The following is a 25,502-nucleotide window of genomic DNA, read 5'->3' on the forward strand; positions in this document are numbered from 1 at the left end:
AATAGTCTACCTTGGATAAAATGATAGACTGGAGTACAGTGCGGAAATCAGAAAAGTGTAGCAGTGGTCTGAGTTTTTTTATGGTTTGGAGCTTGAAATAGCATTCCTTGATGATAGATTTGATGAAGGGTTTGAAAGTAAGATGGTTATCAATAAGGACACCAAGGTTGCGAACGTGTGATGGGAAAGATGTGGATGAGTATGCAGGTGGGATGTCTGGGAGCGGTGGCCTATTAGATATGATTAAGAGTTCAGTCTTGCTGGGATTTAGAGCTAGTTGCATGTCATTTAGTAATTTGTTGATAGAGGAAAGACAGGCTTCCCAGTTAAGCAGAGCAGTATGGAGAGAGTCAGAGAATGGGAAGATGAGTTGCACATCGTCGGCATAAATGAAATGCTTGATGTGGAGGTTAGTGAGGAGGGTAGTGAGGGGAAGCATGTAAATATTAAATAGGGTAGAGGAGAGGGAGGAACCTTGGGGAACACCTTGGGGAAGATTGATGGGGTCAGATTCATTGTTATCTACTAATACAGTGAAAAGGCGATCCTGGAGATATGATCGTATCCAGGATAGGGCATTGCCAGTGATCCCGATACTCCTGAGTATGTTGAGGAGGACATCATGATTGACTGTGTCGAATGCCGCCGAGATGTCAAGCATGGCAATAAGATAAGAGGTACCTGAGTCGGTTCCTTTAATGAGGGTATCGTGTAGGGAGAGCAGCAGGGTTTCAGTACTTAAGTGCTTTCTGAAACCGTGTTGTGTAGATGGGAGAATGTTGTTTTGTTCCAGGTGATCGGAGAGACGGGAGTTGACAACTTTTTCAATAACTTTAGCTAGGAGGGGTAGGTTAGAGACAGGTCTGTAATTGGATAAGGTGTCTGGGTCAAGATTGGGTTTTTTGAGTAGGGGTTTTACTACTGCTTGTTTAAGAACTTTAGGGACTGTGCCATGCTCTAGGGAACAGTTAAGGATATTTGAGAGGGGTTTGGCAATCACCTCGGGGATAGCTAGCAGGAGTTTTGTGGGGATGGTTTCGGAGGGATGAGATGATGGTTTTAATTTTTTAAGGATGTTTTGTACTTCAAGAGAGGATGAAGAGTCAAAAGATGAGAGGGAGACTGGAGAGTTGATGGTGGGCAGACAGATATTGCTGTTATTCTGTGAAAATTGTGCAGTGATGGAAGAGACCTTGTTTTTGAAAAATTGGGCTAATTCATTGCAACGATTTTTAGAGGGATTAGCAGGTAGTTGTTTGAGGGTAGGAGAAGTGAGGTCCGCAACCATGGTGAATAGGGCCTTAGGGTTATATTGCATACCATGTATTTTTTTAGCATAGTAATTACGTTTAATCTGAAGGATGGAATTTCTATATTCATGCATTTGTTGGTAGTATAATGTTTTAGTTGCGGGGGATTGGTATTTGCGCCATGACCTCTCAGCTGTTCTGAGTTGGGTTTTAAGATTCCTAAGTTCAGGCGTATACCAGGGTTTTCTGTTTCTACGGTTTGGGTTGATAGTTTTTATTGTGAGGGGGCAGTGTTTGTCAGCAATGCTGAGGGTGAGGTTGAGCCAGGTAGAGATGGCATTGTCTGGGGATGAGACGTCAATGTGACTGTCTATGTCAGCGCATGCTTGTGAGATGGTATCTATAGCGCATGATTTGCGGAAGTTAAATGAAATGGGCTGATGGGGCGTGGTGGGGGAGATTTGCGGGAGTGAGAGTTTAGTCTGAATAAGGTAGTGGTCAGACCAGGGTACTGTAGTGCATGAAGGGGGATTGCTTATGTTGATGGGGGAATTGACAAAGATAAGATCAAGTGTGTGGCCAGCTTTGTGTGTGGGAGAGTTCACTATTTGTTGGAAGCCCATTGCTTCAAGGGAGGAGAGGAATGCTTCACATGCTGGGGATTGCGGGGAGGTATCCACGTGTAAGTTGAAGTCTCCTAGGAGAATTGTGGGTATGTCAGGGGATAGTGAGTTTGCAATAAATTCGATAAGAGGAGATGAATCTTTCTCCAGGAGACCTGGGGGTGTATAAATGAGACACAGTTGGAGTGACTTCGATTTGAAAAAGCCAAATTCGTACTGGTTTGGAATATCACATTTCTGGGATAGTAGTTGAAATTCCTTTTTTACAGCCAAGAGTATGCCGCCACCTCTTTTCTTTTTCCGAGGGATAGAGAAAACATCGTAGATTTCTAAAGGTAGCTGGTTGATGAGGGGAGTGTCATGTTGTTTGAACCATGTTTCTGTGACAGCACATATTTCTGGTTTAGAGTCTGTAAGAATATCGTGTAAGAGATGGGTTTTCTTTTGGAGTGATTGTGCGTTAAATAGGATAATGGAAATGAGTGATAGACTGATGGCTTGAGTGCGTGTGAGGGTGTGTATTGGGATAAGCCTTCTTTTGCTGAGCGTGGTCTTGCGGTGTGTGGCCTGATGAGAGAAAGTAAATGGATAAAATGGGATGTGTTGCAGGTGGCAGGATAGGGAAAAGTTTCCAATTAAAGGAGGCATTGTTGATCTGTGGTGTATTGAAAAACTAGAGTTGGATGAGACAGTTGTAAGGCAGAAACTACCGAGAGCTAATATCATGCACTTTACAGGCAAAACACCATTCTAGTATAGGTCCAGGCAGACTGATAAATAAAGCATGTTGTACATCCGTTATACAGTGATGACAGAATATATCTCGTTTTAGGGTATCTGGATGAGCAAAGAATGTGAAAACTTGATATTGCTAACGTACATATGCATTACAATCTAGCAAAAAGGCATGAGAGTGGTTTGTTTCTGAGTAAATCCTGATAAGGCACAGAAAACGCATTAATCCAACTAACGTGTTGGGAAAGAGAGAAAAAATGGTACTGAGTGCTAGAGAGACTTCAAATATTAAGCAACAGACTCATGAGGCACATTGAATTATTGTCGTTTAGGAGTTCAGATTACCAATGGCTCACTGACAGGTTTTACATACTTTGCTAGGCTTACTGTTAGATGTTGTTAAACGTCCGTACTGTTAAGCTTTTCTGTGCTTGGGCTGGACCTGCTGGGTCATGCGGGGAAAACTTTGGTATTGATTCCGTTACTTATCAGACAAATAGTTTTCTTCAGATGGATCCTTCTTCCAATTTTTGAAGGATTTTTTTTGGCTAAAATAGCCTCTTTTCATAACCATGACGGTAATCGTTTTGCCTTCTTTCCACCTTTCTTAATGTGTGGAATACATATGGACTGCGCTTCTAGGGTTGTATTTTTAAACAATGTCCAAGCCTGTTGAACACTTTTAACCTTTGCAGCTGCACCTTTCAGGTTTTTTTCTAACTATTTTCCTCATTTTATCAAAGTTTCCCTTTTGAAAGTTTAGTGTTAGAGCTGCAGATTTACTTATTGTCCCCCTTCCAGTTATTAGTTTAAATTTGATCATGTTACGATCACTATTGCCAAGTGGCCCTACCACTGTTACTTCTCTCACCAAATCCTGCGTACCACTAAGAATTAAATCTAAAATAGCTCCCTCTCTTGTTAGAATGCAGAGGAAGAAAGAGTGCGCATAAAGACCTCGGATCTGGAAGGGAGGAGGGGCCTAGCCACATGTTTTGTGCCAGGTCCTGGTCCTGAAGCCCTGACCCCCAGCGCCCAACTCAGCTGAAGATGAGAAGGCCAGGACACAACCCTCCACACCCACACATCCCAGTGCCTTGAAAACTGAAAATGGAAATGAAACTTGGAAAACAGAAATATAACGTTTTTCCATAGAGAGGTGGGAGGGATCGGATAGCTCAGGAAATCCAAGTAATTGTTGCAGTGTCTTACAGAGAATTATCCCAAACTGCGTTCCAACTGCACAAACTATAAAAAGAAGAGAGCACTGGAACAGATGACAGCAATAGTCCCACCAAGTCGGCTTTGGTTCTCTGCCATCCTGAGTAGATGAGTAGAGAAGGCTCCCTAATTAATCTGCCTTGTGAGGGGGAACTTATTTCTCGTGGCTAAGCGGAAGCTTTGAGTTTGGTAAGGTGAAGAGACAGAGGAAGCAGAGAGCAGTAGAGGGAGGCTGGGATTTGTGGTGGATGATAGAAGTTTTGCACAAGACTGGAGGAACTAGGGAGGGCAATGGCTAGAAATAAGTGAGAGAAGAAGGCTGAACAGGTGGGGGCTCTTCAGCTTGGAGAAGAGGTGGCTGAGCAGGAGTGGGGTGAGACGGGTAAACAGGGAATTGCTATTAATAGGGATATGCACAGCCAACATTTTAATTTCTTTTATTTTCAGGCTGTTTCTGGCTCAGATTTTGTTTTGGGAGTTTTGTTCATTTAATTTTGTTTTTATTAATTTCCGCACTGTTTTCGGGCGCTTTTCATTTCATTTCAGACTCGGTTTGGATTACCGTTCGTTTTAGATGAACGCACTTCCCCTTTCAAACAGTACTAGGAGTGGGGGCCACTCCATGAAATTAACTGCTGGCACAACTGAAACAGACTTAAGAAAGTATTTTTTCAGTTGACACACTGTTGAAGTGTGGGATCTGTTGCCAGAGAAGGCGGTCCGGTCCAGTAACATAGCCGGGTTTCAATGGAGATCCATTAACAATCATTAGCCCGGGGATCTCCGCCTTTTGCTTTGGGTAGTGAGGGACACGGAAGGAATCTCTCCATTAGCATCTGCCAGGTATTTCCAGGTGAGACAGGACGCTGGGCTCAGTGGCTCACTGCTTCGCCTCAGCATGGCAAGTCTTCTGTTCTTAGGTCCAAGAAGGGTTTGGAAAACAAGTTTTGCAGGCCCCTCTTCTGATGAGTAATTGTGGGATCCACCAGTTAGTTAGACTGGTCCGATCCCTGCTATGCAGGCCACACTGCCCAGTGCTGCTTTCTGAATGTATGCGCAAGGAATAAAAAACTGCCTCTCTTACTGTCTCAACTTGTGAAATACAAGTTTATCTCTACTGGTAGATCACGTGGGCCATTCTGGTCTTTATCAGCCATCATGTTGTTCCTGTCTGTGCATCCCTAATATCTCCATTCTCCAATGCACAGGTAGCCTAGGATTATGGCTTATCACGTGACCATGGACGGAGGGGTCGAGTCACCCATGGTGCACAGCATGCAAGACAAGAGAAGAGGCTGCATGGGGAGGGAGGGGGAGAGCATTTAATGAGGCACTTTGAGCTCACCTTGCTCATTTCCCCATGCAGGAGTCACCTTATCCCTTTTTTTTTAATTGCACCCTTGTGGAATTGGATAGAGTAAAAGAAAAAGTGTACGGCATAGGCTGCCTTTCAGGATTTTCCACAGGAGGAAAAGAAAAGAAAAACACAGCATTCTTCCTCCCACCGGAAGTAATAGGAGCTACATGGACAAAAGTGAGGCTGGCCGGCCAAACGTGCTCCTGCTCTGAGCTGCAGTGAATACGATGCCCTTGTAGTTTCCTCTCTGATGGCTCTGCTTTTGGAAATGATATTGCAAAGTGTTCAGCTGGTACTGATCGGCCAAAAGCGTGTCACTGTGTCCTAGGACTTCCAAATGTCACGTGAAAATGTGATTGTTAGACGGGGCTCATACAAAGCTTAGGGATTTCCAGCCAGCGTTGGAATGAACTCAAATGGCTTCTGTGAGCTCGTTTTCAAGTTTAAGCAGCAGCAGCAGCATTGTCCCTGGAGCTTGTTAGTGCTCTGTGGTATAACTGGCAGGTTGCTGGACCATCCCACATGATCGCTGGGTTTGCACTACCTCACATGGACCGGGCCAGGCCAGTTCCTGATAAACAAGTGCCGGAGCTCTATACTTTCTGCTTCAGTTTTGTAAGGAATGGCACTTTCGGTTCTTACTCTGTCAGACACAGGTCCAGCAGTGGTCCAGCCCAGGGGACAGAGAGAGTGCTGCCAATGGATCTTACCCCTGCTGCCATTTGGCAAAATATTGCAGACTGCAAGAATGCAAAGTTTCGTGCTGCTTCTGTGAGTATGAATGCAAGGTAGCCGGGCCACGGATAATCCACACAGAGTGGCACCAATGTAGGGTTCAAGCATGCCTTTGTGTGGGCTCCAGGATAGGGCCACAGACCTGGGAGCCACGAGTCAGTACCACAGTTTAGAAGGCAGGACTGAAGACACGGCTAACAGCAGGGCTGCAGGAGGAGGAATGGGAGCACAAGTAGCTAAGCACAGGAGCCGCGCGCAGTGGGCGAGCAGGCTCAGCTCAGCAGCCGAAAGGACCCAAGCACGAGTGCAGGTTTCTGAATGCGATGGCCACAGCCCTTCCTGGGCGGGTCCTGATCCTGGTTCAAGGTAACAATTTTAGACCGATAGCTTAACCTCCCATTCATAGCCAAGATAATGGAAAAATTGGTAAACTCACGACTCTCAAACCACATTGAAGACAACAACCTTCTATTTCCATCACAATACGGATTCCGTAAAACCTTAAGCACGGAAGCCCTCCTCATCTCTATGACTGACCACATCATCCTAGGCTTAGACAAAGGACAAGCCTTCCTTCTGATACTACTTGACCTCTCGTCTGCATTTGATACGGTCAATCACTCCCTTCTCGTCAACCAATTATCAGCCATAGGTATCTCAGGCACTGCCCTATCATGGTTCAGAACCTTCCTCAGCAACAGAGGTTATAAGGTTAAGATTCATAATAAAGAATCCTCTCTACACCCCGCAGCAGTAGGAGTCCCTCAGGGCTCATCCCTGTCTCCCACCTTGTTTAACATTTATCTGTTACCCTTATGTAAACTTCTCACTGACCTCAATCTCAAACACTTCCTCTACGCTGACGATATTCAGGTCCTGATCCCCATCGAAGAGTCGCTTGCAAAAACACTGTTGCACTGGGAATCCTGCCTCCAAAATATCAAACAACTTCTTACAAGTCTCAACCTGATACTAAATTCATCAAAAACAGAACTTCTACTCATCACACCAGAAAACAGCTCCATCACATACACCCATCCTACCGTACCAAACACTACACAAGTGAGAGATCTAGGAGTTCAAATTGACAATCACCTTAACCTGAAAGCTAACATCAACAAAACCACCAGAGACTGCTTTTATAAGCTCCAAGTGCTGAAAAGAATACGACCTCTCTTCCACACACATGACTTCAGAACGATCCTACAATCAATCATTTTCGCAAAGCTGGACTATTGTAACACCATCATGCTTGGTCTCCCTTCATCACACACCAAACCATTGCAAATGGTCCAAAATGCCTCCGCCCGTATACTCACCAACACCAGGAGAAGAGAACACATAACACCTATCCTGATGGACCTCCATTGGCTGCCCATCCACTTCAGAATAATCTACAAGGCCATTCTCACCATTTTCAAAAACATCCATCAATTAGCCCCAATCGATCTCCATATCCCCCTCCGATTACACCATTCCACAAGACCGACAAGAGATGCTTACAAAGGTACACTTCAAGTACCTCCAGCCAAGACTACCAGACACATCACGCTTAGAGATCGGGCATTCTCCACAGCCGGTCCAACATTATGGAACTCCATTCCCCCGGATCTTAGAATGGAACCCAACATCTCAACATTCAAGAAAAGACTCAAGACGTGGCTGTTCACGCAGGCCTTTCCTAACTCCAACTCCATCTAACTCCCTTCATTCAACACGCTCCGCTAGCATTAGTGTTAATAGCCACCTCTTACAATGTTATTTATACATATATATAACTATCTGATCTTCATTTCCCTTCTCATTCCAAGTTATTGTTTTCCTTGTTATATGTAACTGCTTTTCTGCACTATTGTTTAAATGGTAAAGTTTATTATAATTTCACCCCTGTTTCTTGTGAACCAGCATGATGGGACCACAGTCTTGAATGTTGGTATATAAAAAAGTTAAATAAAATAAAAATAAATAAGAGAGACAGGGACGTGCCTAGCTAGGCTTCCTGCCTTCTTATTTATTCCTCTTTCTTGAATAATTTATACCCTGTAATCCAGAAGCCATAAGTACAGGAATAATAAAAGAGCTCCGTCACACCTGACAGAGCTGCACCTCATGCCAAATTTCTAGCATGTTCTCCATAAATCGAGCACTTCATCCACAGCCTCCAAAAGATCTCTGCCCTCTTAACCTCCTGAGCCCACTTTGCCCTGATTCCTCAGCCATTGCAATTGGTACAGAGGTCGCATCTTGCCATGGGATGAGGGAAAACTTGCAGATTGCTACCCCGTCGCCCCCAGTATTCTGGGGTGAGCGTACTCTGGGCGGCCATCTCTGCTGCATCTCTCTCCTGGCCCTCGGACCTGCTCCAGGCTCCCTCCCCTGGGGCCACTCTGACGCTCTCCTGGAGGCCCTGCCTGCTGCTGCCAGCTACCTGGTGGGCTTCTCCAGGCCGCTACATAGCCCCTCCCCCACAGTGGCTGCAGCCTCTCTCCCCTGGGTCTGTCCTGGGCCTAGGAACTGATTAAGTGGCCTTGGAATCCGGGCCACCCCTCTCTATCAATTATGCAAGGGGAGGATAACGTTCAAACAAGTGCAGGTGCTGGCATACACACGTGTGCATGGTATTTTATAACAGGTGCGTATCACGTATGTGCACATGATAAAATACACGTATGTTTACCAATGCGCGAACACATGCAGTGCAGTGAAACCTTGTATTTCAATGCATTGAATGCACATACTTTACCACCTACGCAAATATTTTACGTATGAAAATAAAGCAGGATTTACTCCCACAAATTGGGATTTACAGGTGAAATTACCACGTTAACCAATTTGTCCATGAGATTGCGCAGTCATTCTCCAAGTCATCGACGGGGCCAGTGTTTCCATTCAGTGGTTGCCTAAAGTGTCAAAATTTGGGGGGGAGGGCGGGGGATCCCATTGGCATGAGGCCCGGAGGGGGAGAGCGCTGCACTGGAGCTGCTGCCGAGAGAGAAGCCGGGGGTCGGAAGAGTCGCTTATGCTGCCAAATATTCCTGCACCATCCGAGGTTCAGCCTGAGCTCCCTCTCTATCTCACCCAAGAAACACGTTTAATATCGCTTACAGCAGATAATTAGCAGGAGTAAAAATACACAAGTGTTTTTTTAAATATTCATTTACGTCCGTAACTGTTGCCCTCAAATAGGAACGCACCTAGACCGTGCAAATATTTTGGACTTTTTTTTTTTTTTTAAACAATTTTTATTAATTGGACTTTTTTAAAATACAGAATACGCTTTGAAAATTCGCCTTACTCTGTTTACCTTTATCCTTAATCTGACCCTAAATGGTCCCTTTCAAAGCATCCGCCCCTCCCCCCCCCCTTAAATCATCACTGCCTGATCGTGGGGTGTCAACTGCAGTAAGAAGACCCCGTTAGTGGGGGAGGGACAGAGTCACTGAGAAAAGCAATCAGAGGGAAAGAAACTGGGATGGAGGGAAGAGGAAGGCAAGAAGACGAGAGGGAATTAAAGACCTGGGAAAGAAGAGGAGGAAGCGAGGAAAGATAAGACAATGAAAGGGAAGCAGAGAAGGAGAGGAGGAGGGAGAGAAGGGGAAAGGACGGTAGAGGGGAGGGAGAGATGAGAGAAGCGAGCGATCCCAATGCTGGAGGGGGAAAGAGGACAGAGAGAGGGAGGGGAAGTGATTAGGGAGTAGAGTCAGAGAAGAAGAGGCTATGGTGAGAGAGGGCAAGGGAAAGAAACGAAGTAAAGACAGAGAAGAGGAGGCAAAGAGGCACTGACAAGAAGTAGAGAAAACCAAAGATGGTAAAAACGGGATTTTCTTTTATTCCTTATAAAGAGACATCTGGAATGTAATGTGCGTCCCTATAAAGCCTTGTGCAACCTCCCGTGCCCTCCTCGGTGCCGTGCACGCTGGGCCGCAGTGAAACGTAAAAATAGGTCAAAGCTTTCTTACTGACAGGCAAGGAAGCTTCCTACATTTCAAGGCCCTGGGACGTTTAATGGGGCAGATAAACTGGTTTTGTCAGCGCGGACAGACTGATCAACTTCTCGCCTTCCCTTGGGTTCTGACTGGTGAATCAACTTTGTAATTTTGCAGAGCCAGCACCGGAAGTTCCGCAGGACACAAAAGAGAAGAACGTAAAACAACATCCAGCTGGTCCTATACCCGGGATCAATGCAAAGCCCGTATCGATGTCACATGCCAAGATCACGTGGGAAAGGGGCAAGTGCATGCAACAGGATGGAAGAGCTTGTGTTGGAGGTTCAGCCTGACACCACATATGCACCATTTCTGCATCTATTGTACAGCTGAGGCACAGGGCCAGAGGCTACAATCCAATCCATTGGAAAAGGTGACAATCCTTCTGCGGGCTCCCATTAGTGGCAGATTCCTTACAGAGAAGGCTATATACAACAAAGACCCCAAATCAAATAAGCCTGATACTTCACTTTCAATGCATATCCAGCATAGCTCTCTGCTTCAACGGCAGGGGAGAAAGTCTGATACTTCACGCATATCCAGCATAGCTCTCTGCTTCAACGGCAGAGGAGAAAGACTGATACTTCACGCATATCCAGCAAAGTTCTCTGCTTCAATGGCAGGGGAGAAAGACTGATACTTCACGCATATCCAGCATAGCTCTCTGCTTCAACGGAAGAGGAGAAAGACTGATACTTCATGCATATCCAGCATAACTCTCTGCTTCAATGGCAGGGGGAATGAAGAAAAGTGGATCTATATACAGACAACAACAAGGATTGAATTACATAGTCTGGGTAAACAAATAAGCATGGGTGTAGCTTGCTTACTGCGGCGGTTACTACCCCTAACTAATTAAGCTAGATATTTCACTTAGATGCAGCTCCAACACTGCTCTCTATATTAATGGTGGGGGTGGAAGGGAAATAGAACCAAAAAGTTACTAAGAGCCAAGAGTAACAGATAAGTATGAGAAAAAAAAAGTGTGAAACTTGCTGGGCAGACTGGATGGGCTGTTTGGTCTTCTTCTGCCGTCATTTCTATGTTTCTATGTTTCTATAAGGACATGTATCCATTTTGCAAATAACTTCATGAGAAATTGTCACTTTTTTCTGACTTTTTGCAAAAACTTTCACCCTGGCATTTAACAGCAAGCCTTTTGCACAAAGTCCGTCTCCTGATATTTTTGGTGGCATAAAAAACAAAGCATGGGAGCACTCTTGTGAAAATCATGTGATAATGCACAGTAAAGCAAACTCAATGGGTGCTAAATAATGCACCTTTAAGAGTTTAGGGTGATGGATGAAGGAACATTTTTTGGGCAATAAATTCACAAGTGTGAAAATTCAGCTTTGCACAATTGACTGTGGAAGTGAACGTTCTCACACACTTTGGAGTAAATTTTCAAAACTTTACATGTATAAATTTGCATATACGTGTGTTAAATAGCATCTACTCGTGTATTCTGTATTTTATGAAAGTTGCAGATATGCACATATTTTCACTTTTGCGAGCACCTATTCACATGTAAAAAGGGGTGGTCTGGGGCTTGGCTAACACTTGCACACATAAGTTGCTGATTTAAAAGACTCGCACATACATTCTGCTAACCTACCCGCATAGTTTCACACCTGCTAGTTGCCTGGCACAAGTGATATTAAACGTGATTATTGTGAAGTACTGACTGGGAAGGAGGTCTGTATGAACTGGGCTGAAGAACCAGAAGGGTCTCCATGACTCGGAGAATCACTGGGCAAACTGGGCGACTAATTTGGTAAACTGGTTAATTTAATTTACATGCGAATGTTTTAAAATTTGCTGACTTAACGCAAGTAAGTCATATTTTACTTTCGCACTCAAAATGTATGCACGTAGGTTTTAAAAATAGGATTGATAGACGTAGCTTCAGTGCATTGCACATATTAATGCATAAGCATAGATACGCATGTATATTGTGGAGTAAAAATATGCATATTTTATAAGACATAAGACATAAGAAATTGCCATGCTGGGTCAGACCAAGGGTCCATCAAGCCCAGCATCCTGTTTCCAACAGAGGCCAAACCAGGCCACAAGAACCTGGCAATTACCCAAACACTAAGAAGATCCCATGCTACTGATGCAATTAATAGCAGTGGCTATTCCCTAAGTATAATTGATTAATAGCCGTTAATGGACTTGTCCTCCAAGAACTTATCCAAACCTTTTTTGAACCCAGCTACACTAACTGCACTAACCACATCCTCCGGCAACAAATTCCAGAGCTTTATTGTGCGTTGAGTGAAAAAGAATTTTCTCCGATTAGTCTTAAATGTGCTACTTGCTAACTTCATGGAATGTCCCCTAGTCCTTCTATTATTCGAAAGTGTAAATAACCGAGTCACATCTACTCGTTCAAGACCTCTCATGATCTTAAAGACCTCTATCATATCCCCCCTCAGCCGTCTCTTCTCCAAGCTGAACAGCCCTAACCTCTTCAGTCTTTCCTCATAGGGGAGCTGTTCCATCCCCTTTATAATTTTGGTTGCCCTTCTCTGTACCTTCTCTATCTTTTTATAATTCACAGATCTGTGTGCAAATGCTGCCGCGCACTGTTTCTGAAGGTTAGGACTAGGAGAGACGCCTTATTCAATGGCAATCCTGGGACTAGAGCTCACAGCGGACAAAAAGGTGGCTGAGAGCCTTATGGCCTCCAGTCCAAACGCGTTCCACGGGGCAACATGCTCTCTCATTCCATGAGTTATGGGCAGGACAGGATTACTATGAAATCCATTTCAGAGAGCTTCCAGACATATAATCAAGCAAAGGCACAGAAAACCTACTGCACCCCCATGAAAAATGTAACAGAAAGCTAGTAGATGGGATGGCCTAAATGTTTAAAAACGTGTGAGTTAATTGCACTTCTGAAACAGGAATGTTGATGTACCAAGGCAGCTGAGAAATAGCTCATAAATCTCAAGGGCACGAGGTAGGTGTCTAAGCAGTTAGACTGCTGCTTGGGGTGGGTTAGGGGCGTGGCCTTGTTTTCCAGACACGCTGAGCTCATTTTCGGTATAGTAAACCTGTATATCTCCCAGAGGTAGTTTCCAGGCACCCTGTTCAGGGTCCAGTTTGGTGCTGATTAAAAGCTTTTCTGTGCAGTGCCGTGCACCATGAGGAGGACCCAGGTTTCATTCCCAGGCCGCGGAGGCAATGTTCAGGTCCAGCTCCCTGCTCTCCACCTGACCGCGCCGTGTGTGTGGAGTAATCTTCCTGAGCTCCCTCTCTGGCTGCCTTCAAATCCTGTCTAAACACCCACCTTCTGGATGCTGCTATTAAATCTCGCTACTCTGCCAATCTCATACTGACAGTTTGCACAACGATCTCAAAACATAATACCACAGCCTCCCATAACTTCCTATCATTCATTCCCCATTCTGACTAGTTATCCTGCATCCTACAGATGTCTACTACTGTTCTACCATTACGCTTGAACTCAATCTTTTCAATGTACCTATCCTTTGGTATATCTTGCCTTGTTTATATTAATATTATATGACAGTTCTCAGATTGTTAAATGTAAATGTTTTTAAAACTTTTTAATGTAACAGGTTGTTATAATTGTAAACCGGAGTGAAGGCTACTCTGCTATACCTCGGTATATAAAAAATGCTAAATAAATTTTAAAAATAAATAAATAAATAAATCTTAACCTCCTGATTATCTCGCTTACAGCCATTTTCATAATAAATGAATTTCCCAAAGTCTCTTTTGCCCTGTATGTTTCTCTTGATTAGATTGTTGGCAGGGACTGTCTCTTTTTTCTTTTCTTTTACAACTTGCATGCATTGAGTAGCGCTATCGAAGTAAATATAGGAAAAATCACTGTAGTCCCAGAATAAAGGATCATGGTGCCGGAAGAAAGGATCATGGAGCCGGAATAAAGGATCATGGTGCCAGAATAAAGGATCAAGGTGCCGGAATAAAGGATCATGGAGCTGGAATAAAGGATCATGGTGCCAGAATAAAGGATCATGGAGCCGGAATAAAGGATCATGGTGCCAGAATAAAGGATCATGGAGCTGAAATAAAGGATCATGGAGCTGGAATAAAGGATCAAGGTGCCAGAATAAAGGATCATGGTGCCGGAAGAAAGGATCATGGAGCCGGAATAAAGGATCATGGAGCCGGAAGAAAGGATCATGGAGCCAGAATAAAGGATCATGGTGCCAGAATAAAGGATCAAGGTGCCAGAATAAAGGATCATGGAGCCGGAATAAAGGATCATGGTGCCAGAATAAAGGATCAAGGTGCCAGAATAAAGGATCATGGAGCCGGAATAAAGGATCATGGAGCCGGAATAAAGGATCATGGTGCCAGAATAAAGGATCAAGGTGCCGGAATAAAGGATCATGGTGCCGGAATAAAGGCTCATGGAGCCGGAATAAAGGCTCATGGTGCCGGAATAAAGGATCATGGAGCCGGAATAAAGGATCATGGTGCCGGAATAAAGGATCATGGAGCCGGAATAAAGGCTCATGGTGCCAGAATAAAGGCTCATGGAGCCGGAATAAAGGATCATGGTGCCAGAATAAAGGATCCTGGTGCCGGAATAAAGGTTCATGGTGCCGGAATAAAGGATCATGGTGCCAGAATAAAGGATCATGGAGCCGGAATAAAGGATCATGGTGCCGGAATAAAGGCTCATGGTGCCGGAATAAAGGATCATGGTGCCAGAATAAAGGCTCATGGAGCCGGAATAAAGGCTCATGGTGCCGGAATAAAGGATCATGGAGCCGGAATAAAGGATCATGGTGCCAGAATAAAGGCTCATGGAGCTGGAATAAAGGATCATGGAGCCGGAATAAAGGATCATGGTGCCGGAATAAAGGCTCATGGAGCTGGAATAAAGGATCATGGAGCCGGAATAAAGGCTCATGGTGCCAGAATAAAGGCTCATGGAGCCGGAATAAAGGATCATGGAGCTGAAATAAAGGCTCATGGTGCCAGAATAAAGGATCATGGTGCCAGAATAAAGGATCATGGAGCTGGAATAAAGGTTCATGGTGCCAGAATAAAGGTTCATGGTGCTGTATCCCAGTGCTGATATTGAATGAGCTGGAAGTACAGAGAAGCAGTAGGGATTTGCCAGATGAAAAATTTTTTAAATTCTTTCCTGTTGTCCATGCACACAAAATTAGTTGGGGTAAAGTCCTGTGAGTGCTTATAATGAAATTGTCAGAATAGATAATCAGAGAAGGTAGCAGGGGAAGGACTCAGACTCCACAATCAAAAGTGCCTGATCCCTCCAAATTAATATTTGTTGAAACAATTAGAAAGAACAAGATGAGAAAGAGAGATCACCATGTTAATCCAAAAACAGGAGGCTTCATGTTTGCATTTCAACAGAACAAAAAAAGGAGGCGACCTGACGGGAAGATGGAAAGGGTTAAAAACGGGGACCCCCCTCTCCACTTGATGAAGGCTCACGGCACCATTGCCCCAATAGAGGGTGGTGCTGGCCAGGGCCAATGCTAGAGTATTTGGCATCCTAGGTGGACTTTTGGCCATGCACCCCCGTCCCCCAATTTACCTCTAGCACAGCGCTGCCTCCTACTGGCAGAAGTGACTCCAGAGCTGTGCCTCCCTCGTTGGTGGTATTAGCACTGGCACAGCCCCCTTCTGGGCCTCACGCTGGCAGGATTCCCCTCCCCCCGCCCCCCACCCCAGTCAGTCGCTGTAGGTGACCACCGAGTTTGCCTAATGGAAGCACCAGGCCTTGGTTCTGGCTGATCTGGAAGCCCAAAACAGCAAGAAGAGGAAACACCCTGGGGATAAAAAAAAAAATCCCTAAAGGAAGTCCAGATCAGGCAGCAACGTAGATCTGGTAGCACTGTATGCCCCATATTTCCCAGAGAACCTTACCCTCCATGGTGGATCAGGCATGGGAATGGATGGGACCCTTACAAGCTTGGATTAAGAGTAAGGGGAAATAGCGTTTACATAAGTGAAATAGCAAGCGAAAGATGAAGTAGGCTAGGGGCGTGCCCATGGCTGGAGTAAGCTCTGGAGCCCAGGGCACCCTTAATCCACTCTGGCTTACCCTTCAGAGATCCACAATCCAAGGAAAATCACGTCATGGAAGGGGAGTTTGGCACTACCTCGTGCTGTGTGGAGTCTCCCTGTGCTTTGCTATTGGTGAAATAACGACTCATTTTTATGGACAGACATCTTTCCCGTAGGCAAGGAAAGGGACAACTTAGCTCTGCAGTCTGGTGTGCCTTGTGTCCCTTTAAATCTCCCGCCCAGCTGGAGCAAGCGGGCCTTTTACTCGTGGGGATTGTTCAGAGCTTGCTTGCTTTGCTCTGCTCAGCTGCGCTTCACTCTTGCTTCTGGTGGCGTAGGCTGATGCCAGTTGCCACATTGCTTGGCAGGAAAACGCTGTACGGTGCTGGAGCCTGAACAGGCTTCTTCCTGCCGCCATAAAACTCCGTCCAAGGCTGATTCACCTGGATTCCTTCCATAGCTGTTTCGTGTAGGCCTTGTCACTAATCGTGGCACCGACAAGATCAGACCACTCATTCACCGCGAACCGCAGCTCTTCAAAGCACTGCGGAGGATGGAGAAATCAAAGGCCTGTCCTTGGCACGAGAACACTACAGGAGAGAAGCCAGCCCGGTGGCATTCACTGATTGACAGCCTCTCTTTTCCAGCTCCCACTATTTTATTTTATTTCCTTTTAAAGAAAACAGACATGCTTTAGTAGTTTTGGGCCTTACTCAAAAGGGCCATTTCCCTGTCCTTCCTTACCCAGAAAAGGCTTCAGGAATCTCCGGGGCTCAGTTGGCTGAGGCCGATTACTGGGCTGAGTCACCACTGTCCGGCAGTGGCCATGGTAGATGTTTGAACTTTTATAATATAGTGGAGTCCTGGTAGTTGTACTGGGTGGGTATTGAATGAATACTGGATCCTTTGTAGGCTGTGATACCTTCGGTAGGACCAACACAATGTTCTTAAACGATGTAGTATTGGTCCAACAAGAAATATCACTCCCTACCAAAAATTCAGCCATTTCACACTAAGGGGCTTCTTGACTAAACATTTTCTCCTATTGTGTGACTATGGGAAAAATGCCCAGTAAATGAACTCTTAAGACTAATACACTCATATGGAGGTATAGCCAGAGCAGTATTGTTTCTCAGGGATATGGCTTTTGTGGTAAAACAATGATGCTAACTTGCAAGTAATTTTGAACTGTGCAGTGACCAAAAAGCTTTAAAAATGCTTGATGATAATACAAGCTCTGTTAGCTATGGGTAAGTGCCTGGGCCCTTCCTGGACATTATAATGTGTTCTAGTGCTATTCATTGCCTCTCTTTACCCAGAGGCCTCTCCTGAGCATCTGCTTCTGAATGTCATTGATTTCTGTAGTGATCCCATCTTGTTCTCGGATGTCCACGCAACACTGACTGCTTCAGGAAGTGTTTCTAGTGGCTTGATAGGAGGTGCTCTCTTCTCTGAACCAGTACCTCTGCATTGGCACAGACGATGCCGTGCTGCTCTCCTTTTTTGATATATCAGTATTGGTTAGAAATAATTTATTTCAACATATTTAACATAAGCCCATTTGTCCAGAGATGCTCTGGGTGAGGTACAGAGTAGCATCAGCAATATCAGACAACAATAAAACAACTGAATAAACAAAACAAATCACAAACAATAAAATACATCATAAAGCACTAAAAAACACAGGATCAAAAGAAGCAGAAACAAATGACCCAAACCTACAGAAAAGCCTCAGAAAAAAGAATGTCTTCACCAGTTTCCTAAATTGAAAATAAGTGGTGGCCAAATAGGTGAGCTCAAGAGACATGAGGGGCAATAAAAGAAAAACCCCATTTCCTAACACATATCCTACAGCAGCACCCTGTGATGAGCGAAGTAAATGTGCAGGAGTGTAAAACGCAGCAACAAAATTAAGGCTGGCATAACAGCTATAAAAAAAAAAAAAAGAGGAAAGCGAGCAGAGTGGGACTCAGAGAGGCAGATGCCTCCACCCTCTTCCCCAGTTTACAAAACAATGGATATCGCACCACCTTATCCAACAAAGAACATCAAAAAAATCCTGACAACTGAGTCCAAGCCGTACAAGATGCACAAACGGATGAATCACCGTGTCCTAGCTGCTGTCTTTCACGGGGCTGGTGCTTAGGTTTGACTGCAGCGACAACAGGTTGGAAAAGAAATGCGAGTGCCACTCCCAGGCCCCACCTCCCAGACGAAAACCAGGAGGGGTTGGGACCTCCAAGGGTTCTGCAAGCAGAGCACTTTACCAACGCCGCCACCCTGCTCCATGAGAGGTTGCGAGATGGTGAGAGGTCTGTGGGGGGGGGGGGAGGAGAGGGAGAGATGAGGCTGGGGAGGAGGGTTGGTTCCTAGAAGAATGGGAGAGGTGAGATCTATGGTGGGAAGGAGGAAAAGGTGAGGATAGAAGGTTTTGATATTGTTCCGAGTTAACAATCCTATCATCATCACAACCGCCATCTTAGTCTCAGGAGAGAGGCCAAAGGGTGAATGGGCATTTTTAGAAGCGTAAAACCGCCAAGCTTATCTCTTGGGTTCATGCACATCAGTGGAGCAGGCGGGAGATGATCATACCTTGATAAATGGAAGAATTCCATTCCTTGAGCTGTCTCTGGTATCTTTCCCCAGGAATATGTTCACAGAGGGCCTGAATTATATCACTTTTTCTGGCTTTATACACTGAGTAAGCCGTGATCAAGTTGGATTGGACAATTGAGGGTTTTTTTGGCGTATAAGTTCTCAATGATGAGTGCCAGAATAAAGGTTTAAATTGGCAAGCTAATATCAGCGGGTAGGGGGTGACAGTATTTCATGTTTCACATATCTTTTTAGAACTAGTTTTTCTTGTTGTTTGATCTTTTCCTTGTTCTTCCCTCTTAAGGTACAGTAGTATCAACTGATCTTGGCTCTTATGAGCAGGTTTTGCCAGCTGAATGTATTTCTTATGTCCTTTTGCAGAGATCAGTCAATCAGAACATAGCTATTAAGGAAATGTACACAACATTAATCTTGGGTTGAATAAAGTATATTGTGATTGGCTGAGGGTACCCTGTGGACATTTCTAAAGGGTTGTGATTGGCCAGGGACCACAGTAAAATGACTAAGAATAAAGTAACCTTTGTGGTTCAGTGAATTTTCTCAGATGATTCATCCCTTTCACCTCCTTTTCTTTGCAGCATCAGCTTAATTTGGCCCTAATCTCTCAAAATCCTTTTGCTCATTATATCCCTGGTTCCTCAGCTAGACGATGAATCAACAAAGTATGTTATCCATGCAGTGGAGAGAGATTAATTTGTGGCCTACTCTCCTTCTTTAGAATTAGCGAACCTGCCAAACGTTAATTTTCCTGGTGAAATTCTTGGTTTTCTTTTGTGAGAACGTCTGCGGAGACACCTGGGAACGAGAATTAAGGTGAGTTAGAAACAAATGCTTTGTGTATGAATAGTGAGGGTCAGAAAGAGACGATTAATAGAAATATTCATGAAGTCATACTGCAGACATGCAGGCAGGAAACAAGCACACGTACTGTATGCAAAGAAGCAATGAAGGTATAGAATGACGGACAAGTAATGAGTTAGATAATGTAAATATTAACTGAAAAATCAGTGACATATAGATCTCCCTATTAAAATATCATTCTGCGCTTTACCCATTATATCAATATCTATATATCCATATATATAGATGACATAGATATATCTATAGATATATATACATATATAGATAGAGAGATAATACATTTATTTATTTATTTATTTATTTATTTAGAGTTTTTCTATACCGGCATTCGTGATTAAAAACCACATCATGCCGGTTTACATACAACAAGGGATGAGAACAAAAACAAGTGCAAAGAGATCAAAAGTTACATTACAACAAGGGTCTTAAACTGGGAAGAGAGTTAGAATAAGAAAGACGAGCAGTTAGGATGATATTATTTACATTATTTACATTATATTGTGAAGTCTCTTATACAATACATAGAAATATCAATATTTACATGATAGATATAGATAGATTTATAGATATATACATACATACATAGATGCAGATACAGACATATAGATAGATAGATACAGATATAGATATAGATAGATTTATAGATATATACATACATACATAGATGCAGATACAGACATATAGATATATAGATACAGATATAGATAAACAAATGATATATATAGATTTATTTATTGTTATAGTTAATGAGGTTTGGGTGGACCCTTGGACACTGTGGCAGCTGACCACTCCCACGGGGGGATGTCCCGTGAGGGGCCACAGGTCAGGCTCAGCTCTGGACACACAAACACGGATAGTTCTTTATTTAGACACTTTGAGAAACCACCAGAAGTGGCAGTAGGGAGTAGATGTTGTAGGCCGGCTGGGCTAGTATTCCCCAGGGCGCTGGAACAGCGGTTCCTCCGGTAGCAGTGCTGTAGTGGAGAGAACTGAGAAAGTGAGTGCAATAGAACATTCACAGAGTCCCAGATATGGAGAAGCCCCGAAATAGGGAGAGCAGGCCCTCGAGGAGCGAGAACCAGATCCCTGGGAGCTGAGAGACTCATTGGCAAAGTACTCACACAGCGGTTCCACGTAGGAGATGGCACTGGCGCTGGAACGGGCGCAGGCCCTCGAGGAGCGAGTACCTGGTTCCAGGGAGACAGTTCTGAGGAGTAGATGGTAGTAGTACTCACTGATGGTGTCTGTAGCAAATTCTTCCAAGTAGAAGAGAAGATGGACACAGGCAGCGAGTCAGGGAACATGGGCCCTCGAGGAGCGAGTACCTGGTTCCAGGGAGACAGTTCTGAGGAGTAGATGGTAGTAGTACTCACTGATGGTGTCTGTAGCAAATTCTTCCAAGTAGAAGAGAAGATGGACACAGGCAGCGAGTCAGGGAACATGGGCCCTCGAGGAGCGAGTACCTGGTTCCAGGGAGACAGTTCTGAGGAGTAGATGGTAGTAGTACTCACTGATGGTGTCTGTAGCAAATTCTTCCAAGTAGAAGAGAAGATGGACACAGGCAGCGAGTCAGGGAACATGGACCCTCGAGGAGCGAGTACCTGGTTCCAGGGAGACAGTTCTGAGGAGTGGATGGTAGTAGTACTCACTGATGGTGTCTGTAGCAAATTCTTCCAAGTAGAAGAGAAGATGGACACAGGCAGCGAGTCAGGGAACATGGGCCCTCGAGGAGCGAGTACCTGGTTCCAGGGAGACAGCTCTGAGGAGTAGATGGTAGTAGTACTCACTGATGGTGTCTGTAGCAAATTCTTCCAAGTAGAAGAGAAGATGGACACAGGCAGCGAGTCAGGGAACATGGGCCCTCGAGGAGCGAGTACCTGGTTCCAGGGAGACAGCTCTGAGGAGTAGATGGTAGTAGTACTCACTGATGGTGTCTGTAGCAAATTCTTCCAAGTAGAAGAGAAGATGGACACAGGCAGCGAGTCAGGGAACATGGGCCCTCGAGGAGCGAGTACCTGGTTCCAGGGAGACAGCTCTGAGGAGTAGATGGTAGTAGTACTCACTGATGGTGTCTGTAGCAAATTCTTCCAAGTAGAAGAGAAGATGGACACAGGCAGCGAGTCAGGGAACATGGGCCCTCGAGGAGCGAGTACCTGGTTCCAGGGAGACAGCTCTGAGGAGTAGATGGTAGTAGTACTCACTGATGGTGTCTGTAGCAAATTCTTCCAAGTAGAAGAGAAGATGGACACAGGCAGCGAGTCAGGGAACATGGGCCCTCGAGGAGCGAGTACCGGTTTCCTGATAGTGACCTGAAAGAAGCAGAGAGGCTCCCGAGGAGCGGGTACCCCGTTAGCAGAAAAGAGTCCAATAGGAGTTGGAAGGCAGAGTAGCTGGGTACGGAGAGCGAATCCCATTCGTAAGATCACCCTTGCTAACTCAACGGCTAGCAATAAACAGTAGGCTTAAATATCCGGGCAGCGTGACGTCATCACAGGGGAACCCCTGAGGAACGCGCCAATGAGGAAATAAGAATGAGGGCCGCACGGCGCACGCGCCCTAAGGTACCTGAGGAGCAAGGCGGGAGGCAGCGCCCAAGCCGGTCCGGGGACGCCGGAGAGGACGGCAGGCAGACGCCGCAGCAGCCAGGCGTCCATGAGGAGCAGGACGAGCCGCGGGAAAGGGAAGGTAGGCGGAGTGAAGCCGTCGGGCAGCGACGGTTGCAACATTTATACTTTATTTAAATGTAATGAAAATGTATATACCAACCATCAATTACTAGGTGGATATATATAGATAGATACATAGATACAGACAGATATATAGATACAAACATAGATATAGATTTAGATATTTATTTATTTATTTATTTAAGGTTTTTTTATACCGGCATTCATGAACTCGTTCACATCATGTCGGTTTACAGAAAACAGGGGTGCGAAGAATACAACCAAAAAACATAATAAAACGTGATGAAAAGAAGCAGTTACAATTAACAAGGGCTAATGAACTGGGATTGTAAGAAATAAAGAGAGATAGAGAGGGTTAATTATATACAAATGTACAATGTAAATATGGAGTCCAATATATAGATGATATATATATATATATTTATTTAAACATGTTTGTATACCGCTTCTTCATAAAAGAATATCGAAGCGGTTTCCAGTAAACAATACATAATAAAATGAAATCAAAACATTGCAAAATTAATACAGCATAAAACAAAGAGAATACATACGAATAAAAGTAGGAAACACATGAACTTGCATCAAAGCAGGGGATGGAAAAGGACTCAGACAGGGACTAATGGACTGAACTCTAAACTGCACAAATAGGTCTTTCGTTTTTTTCTTCAATTCTTTGGAGCTGGACTGAAGCCTTAGAGACTCAGGGAGGGAGTTCCATAGTATGGGACCTGCGAGGAGAAGGCTCGCTTTCTTGTTAGGTGTAATCTAATTAGTTTTACGGAGGGTATTTCAAGGAGACTTTTGTTTAGTGAATGAAGATGGCGGGTAGGTTGATAAATACGTAAGCTTGAACATAACCAAATCGAGGAATTCTTATAGAGGAGGTTGTGAATAATGGTAAGGATTTTATATTGAATGCGGTAGGAAATGGGAAGCCAGTATAAGGAGAAAAGAACTGGGGTTATGTGATTGCATTGTTTTGTGTCAACCAAAATATGTGCAGCTGCATTTTGTATCAGTTGTAGGGGATGAATAGCAGTAGATGGGAGACTGAGATACAGGGCATTTCAATAATCAAGCCCTGTAAGAATAAGGGCTTGTAAACCAGAACGGAAGTCACGAGGATGTAATAGTGGTTTGAGACACTTTAATAAATAAATCCTAAAGAATGACGTTTTTACCAATACAGAAATGTTTTGAGACATGGATAAGGCAGAATCAAGAGTGACTCCAAGGTTATGGGCTTTCGTAGAAATGGGAGTTGTATAATTATCAAGGTGGAGATGAGTTGGAGGTCGACATGAGGATTATGGGATTGTGGACAAATGCAGTATCTCAGTTTTTGAGGGGTTGAGTTTCAAATGGTTGTAAGCTAGCCAAATATTAACAGAGTTAATGCTAAGTTTCACAATGAAGAACGTGTGTGACCAGGAGGTACTAAAGGGAACAAAGAATTCGGTCTCATCGGCGAAGATTTTAAAATCTACACCTAGACCTGCCAGAATATGGCATAGAGTGAGAAGTTAAAAGTTAAATAGTATGGCTGATAATGATGAACGTTGAGGAACACCAGATGGAAAAGTATTACCAATTGGAATGATGTGTACCTATGTTTATTTGTTAAGGACGACTGGATAAGAAGGACCTGAACCAATTGAGAATTGAACCAGTAATGCCAATTGATTGGAGACTAGATAGCAGTATTGAATGATCAATAGTGTCAAATACTGCCGAGATGTCAAGTAGTACTAGAATGTAATCGGTATTCGAGTCAAAGCCTCGGATGATTGTATCAAATGAAGAGACAAGTAAAGTTTCCGTGCTATGTCCTTTCTTGAAGCTGTGTTGATTTGGGTGAAGAATGGAATTATCATTGATGAAATCAGATAGTTGGCGTAAGATGACTGATTCAAAAAATTTTGCAAGTGAAGTTAATGAGGCGATTAGTCCTAAGTTATTGAAATCAGTTACATCTAGGGTTTTTTTCTTTGGAATAGCTAAAATTGAAGTTTGTTTTAATTGAACAGGAAAAGTACCAGAGTTGAGAGAAATATTTACTAATTGAGCTAAGGTAGGGGCTAGACATTCATTAGCAGCTTTTAAGTGTAACCAGGACAGCGGTTGAAGGGACTAGATAACATTTTTATAGATAGATGTATAGATATTTACATAGATAAGAAATAGATATATAGATGATATATATAGATACAGATATATAGATATATACATAGATATAGATATATAGATGATATATACAATGGTACAGATACAGATGGTAGCCTAGCCTCATTGCTCTGGCCAGATGAGAGCTTAATCCCTTGCAATCTTCACTACAGCAGGGCGCTAAGAACCTATTCCTCTGTTATTTAGCTACTTAAAAGCATGCTATCATGTCGACGAGGAAAAAAGTGGTAGCCACTACCTTGTAGATGCGATTCTGAGCAACTCCTGCAGAGAAGAGAAGAACGAGCACCTGAGGACAGATCCCGGTCGCTGGCGAAGCCCCCAGGTAAAGGCCAGGGAAGGTGTTTGGAGGCCAACTGATTGTGGCATTCCTGGATGCCCGCCTGAGCATCGGACCTCCATGACCTTATCCCCGGAGGTGGCGAGCTGTAGCCTTCCCGCCAACCTGCCCTCCCTCCCAACCGTCAAGGCCTGCCCGCTCTCTGAACATCAGACTGCTACGGCCTCCTCCCCCTGAAAAGCGACAAACTGCAGCCTTCCCGCCCGCCCGCCCGCCTGACCTCCCTACCGACCATTGTGGCCTTCCCACTTGCTTGCCTGACTGCCACGGCTTTCTTCTCCCGGGGAGCGGTGCACTGCAGAGGACCTCGCGCCAGCCCACCTGCCCTCCAACTCACTCGCAATGCCTCGCGCAGCCTCCACCCAGTGAACGGAGTGAGGATCACCAGCCATAATCCCAGAGTTGAGAGAGGAGATTTTAGGACCTCTAGGACCCGAGAGAGAGGTTAGCTAAGCCACCAAGGAGAAGAGGCAGGAGGCAATACACTTGATCTCATATTCACAAAACCTAAATACTACAACATAAGTACTAAACACAAGAGGTTAGATTTAACACTCTGCACGCGCACGCAAGGGAGGGAACTTCTGCAATTTCCGTGTGGCGACGCGTTCCGGCCTTCCCCAGTTCCCTCCCAGTCCGCTCCAATTAAGGAGCGGACTGGGAGGGAACTTCCCTACACCCTACCCTCCCTTCCCCTCTCCTCCCCACGCCATAAACCCTACCTTTTTCTTTTTTTGTTTTTGTTTCACAACTTACTTCAGCTCGGGAGCTGAAGTAACTTGCGAGCGCCAGCAGCTGGGTCTTTGGGACAGCAAACAATGGCGCTGTCCTGGCCCGCCCCCTCCAGTTCGCCCCTTCGAAG

This window comes from Rhinatrema bivittatum, chromosome 10 (genome assembly GCF_901001135.1).
Source record: "Rhinatrema bivittatum chromosome 10, aRhiBiv1.1, whole genome shotgun sequence".
Lineage (NCBI taxonomy): Eukaryota > Metazoa > Chordata > Amphibia > Gymnophiona > Rhinatrematidae > Rhinatrema > Rhinatrema bivittatum.